Source organism: Micropterus salmoides, unplaced genomic scaffold (genome assembly GCF_014851395.1).
Source record: "Micropterus salmoides isolate LMB-PRFRI ecotype aquatic unplaced genomic scaffold, ASM1485139v1 Ms_hic_scaffold_3, whole genome shotgun sequence".
Classification (NCBI taxonomy): Eukaryota; Metazoa; Chordata; class Actinopteri; order Centrarchiformes; family Centrarchidae; genus Micropterus; species Micropterus salmoides.
This window is the reverse complement of record NW_024042261.1, coordinates 22,642,662-22,656,250: the sequence shown is the minus strand read 5'-3', so window position 1 is coordinate 22,656,250 and position 13,589 is coordinate 22,642,662. Positions and strand designations below refer to the sequence as shown.

At 41.0% G+C, this 13,589-nt stretch overlaps 1 protein-coding gene across 3 annotated transcripts in view; it reads left to right on the top strand.

Moving 5' to 3' along the window:
• The window catches only part of grik4 (glutamate receptor, ionotropic, kainate 4), a 178,877-nt gene that overhangs the window by 130,092 nt on the left and 35,196 nt on the right, over window positions 1–13,589 (top strand). The window lies entirely within an intron of this gene.

The window sequence follows — 13,589 nt, the reverse complement described above, 5'->3', positions numbered from 1 at the left end:
TTGTTTGTTATACTGTTACACAGACAAGACACAGATAGTTTGACTGCACAGAAAGGAATAACTGAGTCTGTTTTAAAACATTTGACCCTTTCAGTTAAGAGGAGCTCCATGAAAGAGGGGATTGAGTTCCTGCCTGAGTATCAGAAAAATCGTACCTAAGCAAACCGTAAAAGAGTCAGACAGCGGCCCATCTGCCTTTATTAACCTTGTCTGGATCTCCCCGTGTCCCCTCTTTATGCTGGCACTGGGCCAGTCAAGTAGAAGGATAATGCTATCAGGCCTAATGTGATGATTTCAACCAGAATTATTAGAAAGCAGGCTTGCCAGTTATGTTAATGGGGAGAGGCAAGGTGCAAGACAGGGGACAGAATGGGGGTGTTGTTTGTTTTGTTGACCAACACCTCCCACATGCTGTTGGGTTGGGGCAGCTTCAGCCAGGCAGACACTGGACGTGCCGGCGCCTTGGCAGAGATAAGGAAGGTGGCTCACTGCCCAAACACACACAAACACACACTCTCTCACACCTACACACACAGAGTTTAGGAGGAATATTTGCAAATCAACACATGACAAGTTGATATTTCAGGTCTTTTGTTTAGTTGAGTAGTAGCATCATAGTCTACAACGTCCACACTGCGTCTAGCCAGTTAACAGACATAAAAGCAAGAGGGTTTAATTCAAAATGCAACCTGAAAAGAGAAAAGAACATCTTCCATCACCTTCCAACCAACCCTTTGAGGTGTGCCCAATGAGGCATGTCGGACGTACACAGCCTTCAACCTCCATTTCTCTACTCCACTTCCTCTCTCTTTCTTAATCAGCAGCACCCACTATCTCGGTGGTTGTGCTATAGATCGCCTCACATGTGTGACCATCAGCTTCTCGGGGGTTCAGGACTCTACAGCCGATCACCATCACAAATTGATTTTTTATGGCAGGCATTTTCACACTGCTGCCACCTTTCTCTGTTTTATCTACTTTATCTATCCATCTCTCTCTTTCTCTCCACCATCTGCATACTTTCTAACTTACTGAAAAATGAGCACCTGTCATTAGATCAGCATTAATCATTGGTTGTGCTTGAAAGCTAATTATTTGGAGAAAATCATTCCTGCTGTATTTTCACAGTAGCCCTCCACATCTGTAATACTGAGTAACAGAGAGACTGTGCTGGTTCTATTCCTGCTAGTTCAGGATATTATTAATACAATTTTAAAAAAAGGGACCCGTATCAAACAAGTTCTAGATCAACTTTAGGATTGATTTAGTGTAAAATCTTACCTGGATGAAGGCCCAAAGGGTGATTGTAATTTCGCCATGGTGGCTGCTGAAATAGTATTATTTATGCTTTTTGTCATGTAGACCATTGTCTAGAAAACTAGACAATGGTCTTATTATTTCTTCTGTTTGAATTATTCATTATTGAATTATTGAAAAGTGCATTTTGACCAAGTGTGGTTTGATACAAAATTTATCATAGTGAGAGATATGCTGTATTATCATCTTAAAATGACCCATCTAGGTCACCATAACTATATCAGCATAATATAAAAGCAAATTCCGGTAATCGCTTTAAGCTTAAAAAAATAACCATTTCTGATGACAGTTTAATTAGCCTACCTTATTTCCAGAATATGATGTGGCTACGGTATGCAATATTCTTTATTTGTTCAGTTTTGGCAGGCACAGTAAACTTCCCAGCTGCTCCTGTGCTGGCAGACAGGTAGACCAATGATGATGGTGGAAGTAGTTGGCATAGCATTGTCCGTGCTCTGACCGAGGCACCACTGGCACCTTTAACCAAGAGGATCACAGGCAGAAAGTAAATGAGACAGAAAGGGCGTGCGAGAGAAAAATAGAACAGAAAGAGAAAGGGCAAAGACAAAGCTATAAAACTAAAAGCAGTGAACGTTATTTCTATTTCTGCATGTCAAATAACAGCTGGGGATTTTTGTTCTTACTCTGTCACCACACATAATGAAAAATGCAACAACATTGACCTTCATTCCTATTTCTCCTTGGTACGACTAATCGTATTATAGTAAAGGAAAAGGCTGTAATCCTCTATATCCTTTTGCCACATCTATTCACAAACCAATGTAATGAGCTAGATAAAGGAGTCTAATAAGAACTATCTTGGCTTGTGTGTGCGAGTCTGACCGTGTTTCTGAGTGTATGTACTCCAGATGGTGTGAACACCAGGGGTACGCTGTAAAGCTGTATCATTCTGGATTTATAAAAATGGCTAATATAACTCAACCTGTTTCTCTGAACGCACAGACTGCTTTCTCCTCTCCAGGAACATCAAAAGACAGAGCAGTTTCCTAACTCACACCCTTGTTGCTAGAATGGATTACAAAGTGTTCTGTTTGGGGGATCCGAAGTATGAGAGCTGTTGTCACTTTATTGTGATGCTGGGCTGTGGCAACGCGCCCACCGCCATCTATGCATGTTTAGCAGAGGCACAATTTCCAAAACAAACACACTGTTTGCTGCCAGCCAGCCGCTCCACAGCACACACCACACTGACAGAGCGGTCCAGCCTCTCTGCAGCCCCCTGGCCTCCGTAGACTGGTCCTCATTTCCTGCATGGAGCTCATTGACAGCAGCACGCCTGTTAATTGGTGGGAGCTGTAAAATGAGTAATTATTGCAGTTTGGGGTAGGCAAGCTGTTGCCTATTATAGCACTAGGCTGTGTTGTGTGAGAGTGCAGAAGAGAGGGTGCTATGCAAGCTGCATTAGTGTATTTCACGCATGTGCATCACTGCAATTGTGTGGCAAACACTCCTCCTGGCCCATTCCTGGAGAGAAGAGCATCACTAACTGAGTTTTAGAATACAGGCACTTAATCACAGCTTTGGTATGTAAGCCACAGGAGAGAGAGAAAAGAGAGAAACAACAGAGACAGAGAGAAAAACTTTGAGTCAAAAGTCAGTTGGAGAGACTGTAAGAGGCTACAAAGCAGGGAGGAGGTTGCGAGTACATTACAGTAGGACATGCTGCCCAGAAGTGGAAGTGGAAAAGGCCAAAGGCCGACCCCAGCATGACTCAAAGCAAATTCTTCTTATTATCAAGTCCGCAGGTGCTTTGCAAAATTCAGTGTCCAAGAATAGATTTATAGATCATAATGTGTTTTTTATGAAGCTTGCAAGGTTTATAGAAACCAGATTTCAACCTGACCCGAACTGCCATGGCTGTAAAACAAAGGTCAAAGGTGCACAACACAGTATGGAGTGCCTTTAGTACTTAGTACTTTAGTACTTACTAGGACTTAGTGTCTCTGCCAGTTGTCCTTGAAGCTGGACTTTTTCTCACTTTACTTTGTGCCAGGGCTTTTCAAAGTCTGAGACTTTGACTCCACTCAAACAAAGCTTGGGAAACGGCGACACCCCACCACATCTTTAGTTTACTTGGTAAGTTTCGCTCAATTTGTGGATGCCTATGGGATCATGATTATATTATTTTATCCCATAGACACTAAACATTTGAGCTAAGATAGCCTAATATTACTGTTTGACCTAACTTCTGACTACACCAGAGTTTGTCCTAATGCATTTATTAGTTTCTGTCTCTGATGGGGGGAAAACAGTTCCCAAAAACTACTGCATCTCTGAACTCTTACACATGTAGGCTATTCTACGTGATCTCCTTTTGATAACTAATGCAATAAGTAATGTAATAATGCTTCACTTCCATTCACTGAGCCTTCCCTGAAACTGTTTGGAACCCCCAGAGGGAGGCCCGCCTCACACTTTGAAAACCTCTGCTTTATGCCATCTTGAAATTCTTATTCCTTGATCTGAATTTGAATCCCATCAACATAACTTGAAGACGTGTTTTTTTTTCTCATTACTGAAGCTGAAGTAATAGAAATCCCTCCCTTAGAAAATGCACAAGCTGGCCAAACAACCCCTGATAGATTTACTGAAATAGAAAGCAAGTGTCCTAACTCATTCCCTTTCATCAGGCTAGATTACATTAGCCGCAGCATTAAGAGTGAATTGCCTAAATACAAAGAACTGATTAGGTTTCCAACTCAGGTAGAGAATACTATAGTCATGTTTGACACCGCAATCTGATTAATTTAATTATTTTGTCTGCTGAATAGATTCTATATTTTGTATACTTCTACTGAATAGATGTTATATCTCTTCAGCAGCAGCAGCCACGGCTCAAACTGACATAAATAAACAGGATCATTGGTTGCAGTACACTTTCTTTAACCTTGGATGTAGAATTTTTTGATGGTGTCTGCCTCCCACACATTTTAGTCCCATGTTCTCAGTTCTGTGCATTTATATGTCCCCCTAGTGAATCTTTATAAATCACCCAGAACTGTCTTAATACATTCTTTCCAATTTTCTGAATGATTATTTTAGCATTTACACACAGATTGCTTTTTTAAAATAAACTTATGTCCCCAGGTGTCCTTATGTCAAGGTCTTTAGAGGTGGCTCCATGGAACTGAGGTGGTAAAGTAAGAGGAGACCCTTTTTATCCCTATCTAGGGTCCCTGTATCTGAGGGAACGCTGCCGAGTGCCTGGAATATCTTAGAAATACACAGACACATGGTCGCACACTCTTGGACACACACACACATACTGCATGGGCACCACTTCAATTTGCAAGAAATGATTTGAGCTGTGTTATTTACACAAGACTTCCTCCAGTTAAAGGGTGAATGTGCTCGTTCAATTTCTTTCTCTTTTCTATTGGATTTATTTATTTGCTGTCAGCGCTGTTCCTATGTTTATTACGGCAATCTGCTTTTTTCCTCCTCCCCCCTTTTCTTTGCTTCCACCCTGTCTCTGAGAACACTATTACTCTAGCTGCCCCGCTGCTGCGGATGCAGATGCTCTCGATTCAATTTCTCTCTGCTGGTGCAATGTGAGGGAAGGAGGGAGGGAGGGGGAAGGGACAGGTATAGTAAGGTATGTGTGTGAGGGGGTGTAAGGGGATGAGAGGTGTGGGCGGGGTGCACAGCAGGTTGACAGATTCTAGACTGCCTCAACACTTTTTCTTTCCTTGAAGGACATTATCATAGGAGCCCGGCGTAGCTCAGCACACCACGACATGGCTTGGATCTCTTTCTCTGCCTCAGGCTCCAGCAGAGATGAGTACATCTTAACCAGGTCTGATAGACATACAGGGCCTAATACGCAAGAGCTGGTGCTTGAGCTACTGCCTCTAAGGTTAGAGTGAGTTTAGAGACCGAGGCGGCCCTCTGATCTCCTCCAGCTGTGCAGTTTAAACATATTTCAATCTTTGGCTCTGTGTGTGTTTGTGTGAGCAAGAGAGCCAAACAGTGAGAGAGCAGTCCGTATTAGAGAGAGCAAGTCTGTGTCTGTGTTACAGCTGTGTAATTTCAATCAATAGTTACCGCAAGCTTTACATCGCAGTTTTAATCAGATGTAAAGGTGCTCCAGATGGCGTCCTAAAACAAGGTGCTCTGGTGTTTCACATAAATTACCCATGTGCAAATTGAGTATCGCAATGAATCATTTTATATGTGTCTTTATCGGGGTCAGCATTTAATAGGGGCTTGTGGCAAAATTGAAAATTCATAAAATGCCAGTGAAATGTAAACTCTGTGAGGGAAACTCCCCTGATAGTCTGGTAGTTTATTTATCATTATACAACACAAGGTTGTACCAAAAAATGAAAGTTTGTGGTCCCTTCAAGATTTACACATTACCTGGAGACTAATATGTTAACATAAGATAACAATAGACAGTTATTTATATACATAAATAAATACACAAATACACCCATAAAATATGCAGTGCTTTTTGTGAATTTGAATGTAAACAATAAGATAGTGATAATAATATGGTTTTCATCTTCGAATCAATCAATCAATCAATCAATCAAACTTTATTTCTAAAGCACATTTAAAACAACCAGGTTGACCAAAGTGCTGTCCATTGACATGGAATAATAAATAGACAAAATACAACACCAGACAAATACAACATACAGTTCTCATGCCAGATTAAAAGCCAAGAAATAAAAATGTGTTTTAAGTTGCGATTTAAAAACCGGAAGGCTTGGGGCCAGTCTGACATGAAGAGGCAGCATTTTGAACCAGTCTGGCTAACACCTACATACAGAGCATTACAATAGTCAAGGCATGTTGTGATAAATGCATGTATAACCCTCTCAAAGTCTGTGAGGGATAAAAAGGGCTTAAACTTAGTAAGACTCCTAAGTTGAAAGAAACTTGCTTTCACAACAGAATTGATTTGCTTCTCCATTTTAAAATCACAATCCATTTTTACTCCCAGATTTGTTACAACAGACTTAACATAATGTTGCAAAGTGCCCAGGTCTATTTGTGAGACATCAGAGGTGCCACTGGGTCTAAAAACCATGACCTCAGTTTTACTCTCGTTAAAGTTTAAAAAATTCTCATGTTATGTCTTTTTAAGATAGATCCAAGGGGAACCAAATAGAGTGAAAAAAGAATTGGAATCGAACCCTGGGCAACTCCACATGTGAGGGACACAGAAGGTGAAATAGGAATAAAAAGTCTGACATTTGGGAAACAGTGTCCTGTGTCTGTTGGATGAACAAAGGGACACTGATGGACAAAAACCAGTGCATGGACAAAGAGAGTATACAATATTGACTGTGGGGAAACAGGGGGAAATAAATAGCATACCTTCGGTGTTTATTTGCCAGTATGCAATGCAGTTGCATGTGTTATTTGACTGTTAAATAACATTGTCCCTGAAAAGTTGCACAGCATCTCTGATCAAGGGACTATAATGCCTGCTAGAATAAGACTTCTTCTCTTCCCTGGGTCTTAATAAAGCATTATTCAATGTTTTATCTATTGCTAGCCATATCCCAATAACAATATTCAAAAGCTCATCATGACTGAGCATTCTAGTGTGGCTCTGTTGTCAGTACTGTACTGCTGCTGTGTGTATGTTCATTTGCGTGTGTAGTTCATGTTTCCAGCCACTGGAACTGCAGCATGTCAGACTGCATCAACTTCTGAGGATCACCCATTAAACACGGTTTCTCTTTCACCTTGTTTATGTGCCATCTTTGGTTCCCCATTTCTGCTCATTTCATTGAGAAGACTGAAGGTGCTCTGTGCTTTTCCAGCAGGGAATTTAGCCTTTGGAATCCTCTGCCTGGAAGTTCAAATTAAAAAGTGTGAATTCATTATGGTCTTTTTTATCACTTCCTCAAACGACCTTTTTGCACGCTCGCTTCATTTTTTTATGTTCAGTCCTCCCTGGGGTGGCTCCTTCTTTTATGTTGCTTTAATCTATCTGGTGTTAGTGATGCTCTCTGTTCAGGGTACACTGATTTAACTTACCACAGCACCATGTAAACCTTGTTAAGAAAAAGTAGGAAACTGCTATATAAACTTTAGTTACTTTGTAAAAGCCACATGCCCTCTAGCTAATGACAGTAATGCAAAGCCGTGGGTCAGTTTATGAGCGGCTTTGTCTCCTCCAGTTTATTGCACACAAAGCTGTCTCTGTTATGAGTTAAATGTCCTGAGTGCTGCAGACAGTCCTGAAGGTCAGAGAAGCTATGAATTTTGAGAAAAAACAACTTGTTTGCTCGCAAAAGACTCAAGTCTCTTTTTTAGATTTCATCTCATTTCCTTTTCATTTAATTTTTTAAATGTACTTTAATTCTTTTGAAGTGTAATTAGAATGTACAACATCAATGCGAATGGGTATGATTCTGATTGTAAGGCTTTCTACAACATGTGCATGTGCAAGCTGTGTAAGCTAATGCTATCTGACTTGGTGGTTTTATCCCTTAGACGCACACACACAGACACACACAGTCATTTTCAGCAGGGATGTTAACAGTGGTGGAGACTGTCAGCTGCATGATAGGGCGGTTGGTTAAAAAGTATAGGACAGAGGGTGGGGGGGGGGGGGGGGGGGCGGGAAGAATAGTCATATTTAGTTGTCCTTTGACATATTCTCCCTCGAGACCTCTGTGTTTCCCTTTTTTTTTGCATCTTGACCGAGATTCAATCAAAACTTTGGAGGAAATCTTCAGCTGGTCAAAGGCTAGGTTTAAAGCGGCTGCCTTCTCCTGAGTGCACACAAAAAATATAAGTGTTACACGTATTAGAGGCAATATGGGAATGTCACCCAAATTGTGTGCCACCTGTCAAAGCAAAGCATATTGAATTGTAACTAGTAACAACCTCATACAATAATGCATGAGATCAAATAAGAAGTTAATGCAATTCTACTGAATCATCTGCTCCAAGTTATCTGAGACTACCCATTGAAATTCATATTGAATTTGTCGAAGCAGAGACTCACATCGCTAGTCGGCACACACCGGCGTCCTCTGTGTGTCTCTAGTTCTCTCCTTTGTTTGGTCTCTCGGAGACATACAGCAGTCCCCTTTCCTCTTTTGTTTTTCTCAGTTTGCACTTTGCAAGCTGGAGATGGGGAATAGATCAAAAGCAGAATGGATGAGCTGTTTTGCAAGATCCCCCAGTCTTAACGGATTTCAAGGCTGGGTGAGATGTGTATGTGTATGTGTTGCTTGGCTGGGTGTGCGAGAGTCTTTCAGTGTGTATGTGTGTAATATGCATGTACATGCAAATTTATGTGTATGTGCCTGAGTGCTGTGTGCCTGCAAGTTTGCCTCTGTTTTTATCAGTCTGCGAAGTGCACCCCTGAATTCCTACCAAGACTGTTAATATAATGTAATCAACCAAAGATGTGTAACCCTATAGATATCATTTCAATTTCTCTCTTCTGGGTACAGGCAGATTCATACTCACATGGTCTTGTTAGAGTCCTTAAAGGATTCCCATTTGATATCACATTCATTGTGATTATCGTATTTTTTTTCCTACTAATTTTCAACAAATCACTTCTGTCGTGCACACTGTGCAGTATACACATTAGCTTGCCAAAGATATAAAAGATAATAAAGCAACATCTCAACAGATATACACATGCAACTTTAAAAAAATGCAGCCTCACAGAATTCTGCGTAGGAGGCTTTAGCACTATATATTCTTGCTGTGGAGCCTTCGAGATATGGTGTATCCAGAAATTAAAGCAGGCGTTCATGCTTTGACAATGTAGTGGTGTCCATCTGCACAGTTGTTTTTAGCTGCCACGAATGTTGTTACATCATCATGTCAGAAAATCATGACCCCTAATGTTTTAGTAATTCATATGACTCACTTAAATGCTACACTTATGGAGGAGTTAAGGGAGTAGGTTTTGTAGGAGTTAGTGAGCGAGATGGGATTGGAACACACCCCTAAAAGTCTTGCTGCATCCCCAGTATGTCTCCACTAGCGTGGTCACTAGAGATGAAGACATTTGGACAGTCAGTTGTGTCGGGGTCCACAGGCTGAGCAGGGACTGTGGCTGAGAGGGCGTCCATTGTGTGCTATCCGCTCTACAGGGGATGCGGCACTTGGAGAACATGCAGCGCTACTTTGAAAATCTGCTCTGGCAGCCAAAAGACCTTCTCTCCAACCCAGAGCTTGTGTCTCATTACGCCGATGGAACAAGCAATGCCTTTATTCACCATAATGCCAAATAATGAGTGTGCTGACTAGCTTTTGAATGAATTACCAGATCAAAAATAACAGCATGCACTTGAGTGTGTTCAGAAGTAACAAACACAGTTGAGACTGTTATGAAACAACAGATTTTAAAAGTGTAACCGAGTCAACTTTTTCCACGCTTGCTTTTCTCCACTGCGAGGGATCAGAGACTTCTTGACCAGCTGGAAGTAATAGCAAGAATACTGCAGGAATAACACAAGTCCGCTCCTTTTCTTCAATCAGCTCTAGAATCACGACTAGGTTCTTTGCCCAATCCTCTCTTTACTGTATGGCATTGCCAACCACCTACACCACCACCTGTGTCTGTCTAGCCCCTGAAGTTTGCCTACGGCGCCGCCCTGATTAGTCTCATTCCTGTTGATGATGAGTCATACAAGAGAGATCTTCTGCAAAAAGATTTTACCCACTCACTATTCCATAGAGAAAACATGCATAACAGTTACACACAAACACACACAAATACAATGCCTTTGCTTATCATTTGAACAATGTGATTATTGTGAAGCAGAGCTCAAAATATAACTGTGCTCTGTATTGTTTTAACCGGGCTCGATAGCTGCTGATTCAACCGGTGGTAATGTCCGCCGATGGGTAGAAACTGCATCCACTTCAGCATATTTTCATCAAGCTGAGATAGCATAATGTTTTATAAGAGCAATAAAAAGTCCATCCTCAGAGGCCCACAAGTATGCTATTGCAAAACACACAGCCACAAACAGGCATGCACGCAGGTAAACAGGTAGCCAGAAACACACACACATTACAGTCTCGACTCATTTTTACCGCCGTGACACCTGAATGCTTTAGCCCCGGTGTAAGTGGGCTGTATGACATTATGCTTGATAATGGTAGCTATTGCTTGTCTCATATATGATGGATGCATCTGTCAGAGCGCAGTCTCGCCACACCCTTTTGGATACGGCATTTTTGTGACAGGAAAATCAGCCAATCCTGATGCTTCAGTGAGCAGCCCCCCTAATCTTTTCCTCGTGCTGTAATTCCAGGTTGCAGAATGAACCCTGGGTAATCCCTCGCAGGGTGCGTCGTTCCACTTGTTGTCACTTTCTTGGTCTCTCTCTCTCTCTTTTTCTATGCTCTCTCTTTCCTTCTTTTTATTTTGCACTCACATAAACTCTCTGTCTGTCTCTCATTTGCTGTCTCTTTTTCTTGTTCTTTCCACCTTATGTTCTGGCTCCCTAGCTGGCTCCTGCTCATACTTTCTCATTGATTTTCTTTCCATTCACCAGCCTCACCGCACCTATTCAGTAAGTGATTGACATTCCCCTGCATCTTTCAATTTCTCTCTGTCTTTTTCTTTTGCTCCTCTCCTATTCCCCTCTCTCTTATTATACCATATTCTTCCTCCTGCCTCCCTGGTTCTCAGGAAAATAAATAGTGCACAGTTTCTGTCAACAGTCTGAACTTTGTTGGAATTTGTTTCCTAGATTCTCTGGTTGTACTGCACAGTAGTCATTTATTGGAATTGCAGTGTAAATACCAAATTAATGACACCACAAATTAGAAAAATCTAGTTACAGCTATTTATATTGTAGTACGCAAACACTGTCTGGTATATGGCAATATGCAGCTTCCTTTCTCTGTGATAAAACCTTATGAGTCTAATAGATTATCGGGTAGTGCTGCGTGTATAATGAGGTTTTATGCAATGGTTCAGTGCTGTTGCTTCACCAGGATTAATGTGATGGTTTGGGTTCCCATCCCTTTAGAGTATGTACAACCTACAGAATTATTACAAAATGTGCTCCAAGGGAAATGACGTGTAAGATTACTGATGTTCATTCCCTGCCGTCAGATTAATGGCAACTGTGTTGCAGTCTGATTAATGTTTCATCAATTTAATTAGTTGTGTATTGAATCTCTCCAACTTTTAGACACTCTGTTGTCATTTTTACATCATATTTGTGCTGTAGAATAGGTAGCCTCCCATTATTATTGCCAAAATCAATAGTAAAAAGTGTAATTTATTGCTTAAAGTCTGGAAAAAGAATAATTATGCATTAATTGGTTTTCAGTCTATTTGATGAATGTCACGGTACGTTTGCTCCCGAGCGTGCATTCTTGCCTACAGTAGCTGTTGTATACATCTTCTTTCCTGAAACAAACAGTACAGCTCTATTTTCTCCTGCTCCCAGCTCAAAGACAGTTGACGGCGGGGCCCCTAAAAGGCCAGCATATGCTTCTTCTTTCTTCCTGATCACAGCTCCCTCTCCTCTCTGTCTCCACCTCCTGTTCCCAGGCAGGAGTCACAGTGCCACCCCATCCCATTACCCTCTCAGTCACCCCCATGCTCAGACCTTTGGTGACACCTGCTGAGCCCAGCCAAGCCCCAGAATGCCACCTCCCACCACCTCAACAGGCTCTGACAACTGATTGTGTATGCTGATTGCTGGACCCCATATTTCACAGGTCCCTTCTACAGTATGTTCACATTTTCTCCCTCTCTGTTTCTTGAGGCCATCAGCAGCAGAGTGTGGGGCGTGTTGTGCAGGCAGTTTGCGGAGCGCTAGTCTATTTGTGTGAGCAAGGTGCTGTTTCTCCCAACAAGCACACCAGAGGAAATGAAAAGGAAAGATCCTTTTGATCATATACTCTCAAAGGAAATCTTTGATTCCAGGAGCTCTCACATCAGAATTCATCATCAGAGTTGGGAGAGTGGTTAAACGGCTTCCAAGGCACTGATCAACATGAATGGGTTGAAATCTCATGAGGATTTTGGCAATTTAGACTTGAAACACACTATGACCAAGTTTGGAAAGCTTTGTTTACTGTCGCTTTTTGTTGAAATCTGACTTTAATCACCGATCCGAACAGTTCATCCTCTCCGATCTGACCCCAACCAATTAGAATATTAATTATTAATATTAATATTAAAATATATAAGGTTTCCTAACATGTCATCATTCCAGTGATACAGATTGAATCACACCAACAACATACCAAGGCCAAATTAGATTCCATATTTTCTCACTTACTCCTCCTATATAATATTCATAATGAAGGGAGGTTGATTATTATGATACGGGATATTATCGCTTCACAGTCCTGTAATGTTTTCATAATGAGGCAGATTACAGAGTTTGCATGTAAATCACTGAAAATAGAATGTTTTGATCATTTTATTTCTCACAGGTTGTTTTTATGAATATTTAATGAAATGCCTTTTTTTCCTAGTTTTAATAACAATAAACATACTGTAATCTGAGTAGGAACACATTGGGCAGGATGACCTCAGATTTTTAAAATACCATATATTAGATATATACAGGAGATAATTCACATCAATGAAAGTTACACAAACTAATAAAAAGATGTATTTTGAATGTTATCTTGATCTTGAGGTTATCTTCTGTGCCAACAATGTCAAAGGTGTGTTTCTCCGTCAGCCGCTTAAATGAAATAAAAGCTTGTGAAGCCGCAACGATAAGGAAAGGAAAATTGTTTTCATGATAGTTCTGTGTCACCAGCGTCGCACAACTCTTACCATATAATCACCAGCAAAGATGTATTGCAAATGTGAATAATAAAGATTTCATACAGCACACAACAGCATAGGTAGAGAGTAAATTGGCAGTCTCTGGGAAAGTCAAAGCTCTGTTGTCATGTCAAAAGTAAGAAAAAGAAGAAAAACATGTTTACTGGTCAACATTGCATTTTTCGCTTTATCCAATACTTGGGCAGATTTTAATAAGCTCCAGGGTTGCAGAATTCTCCCAAACATTAGAAGAGCCATGTAAATCGTTCAAGGTCTGTAAATGCAGACCTTGAACGATTTTTTCCTGTCAATGCCATTATGGTAAAATGGAGGTGAGTAAGAGGAAAGTGTACCTGAAGGCAGCAAGAGGCAAAGTAGATTTAGAAAATGCTCATGTTTCCAGAGACCGTCATCATGGAGTTGGGGATTGGCAAACTTGGGTCTAGCAAATAAATGAATGAAACAGGAGGACATGTCAGAGACAGATTGAGAGGGGATGGGAGGAAAGACACCG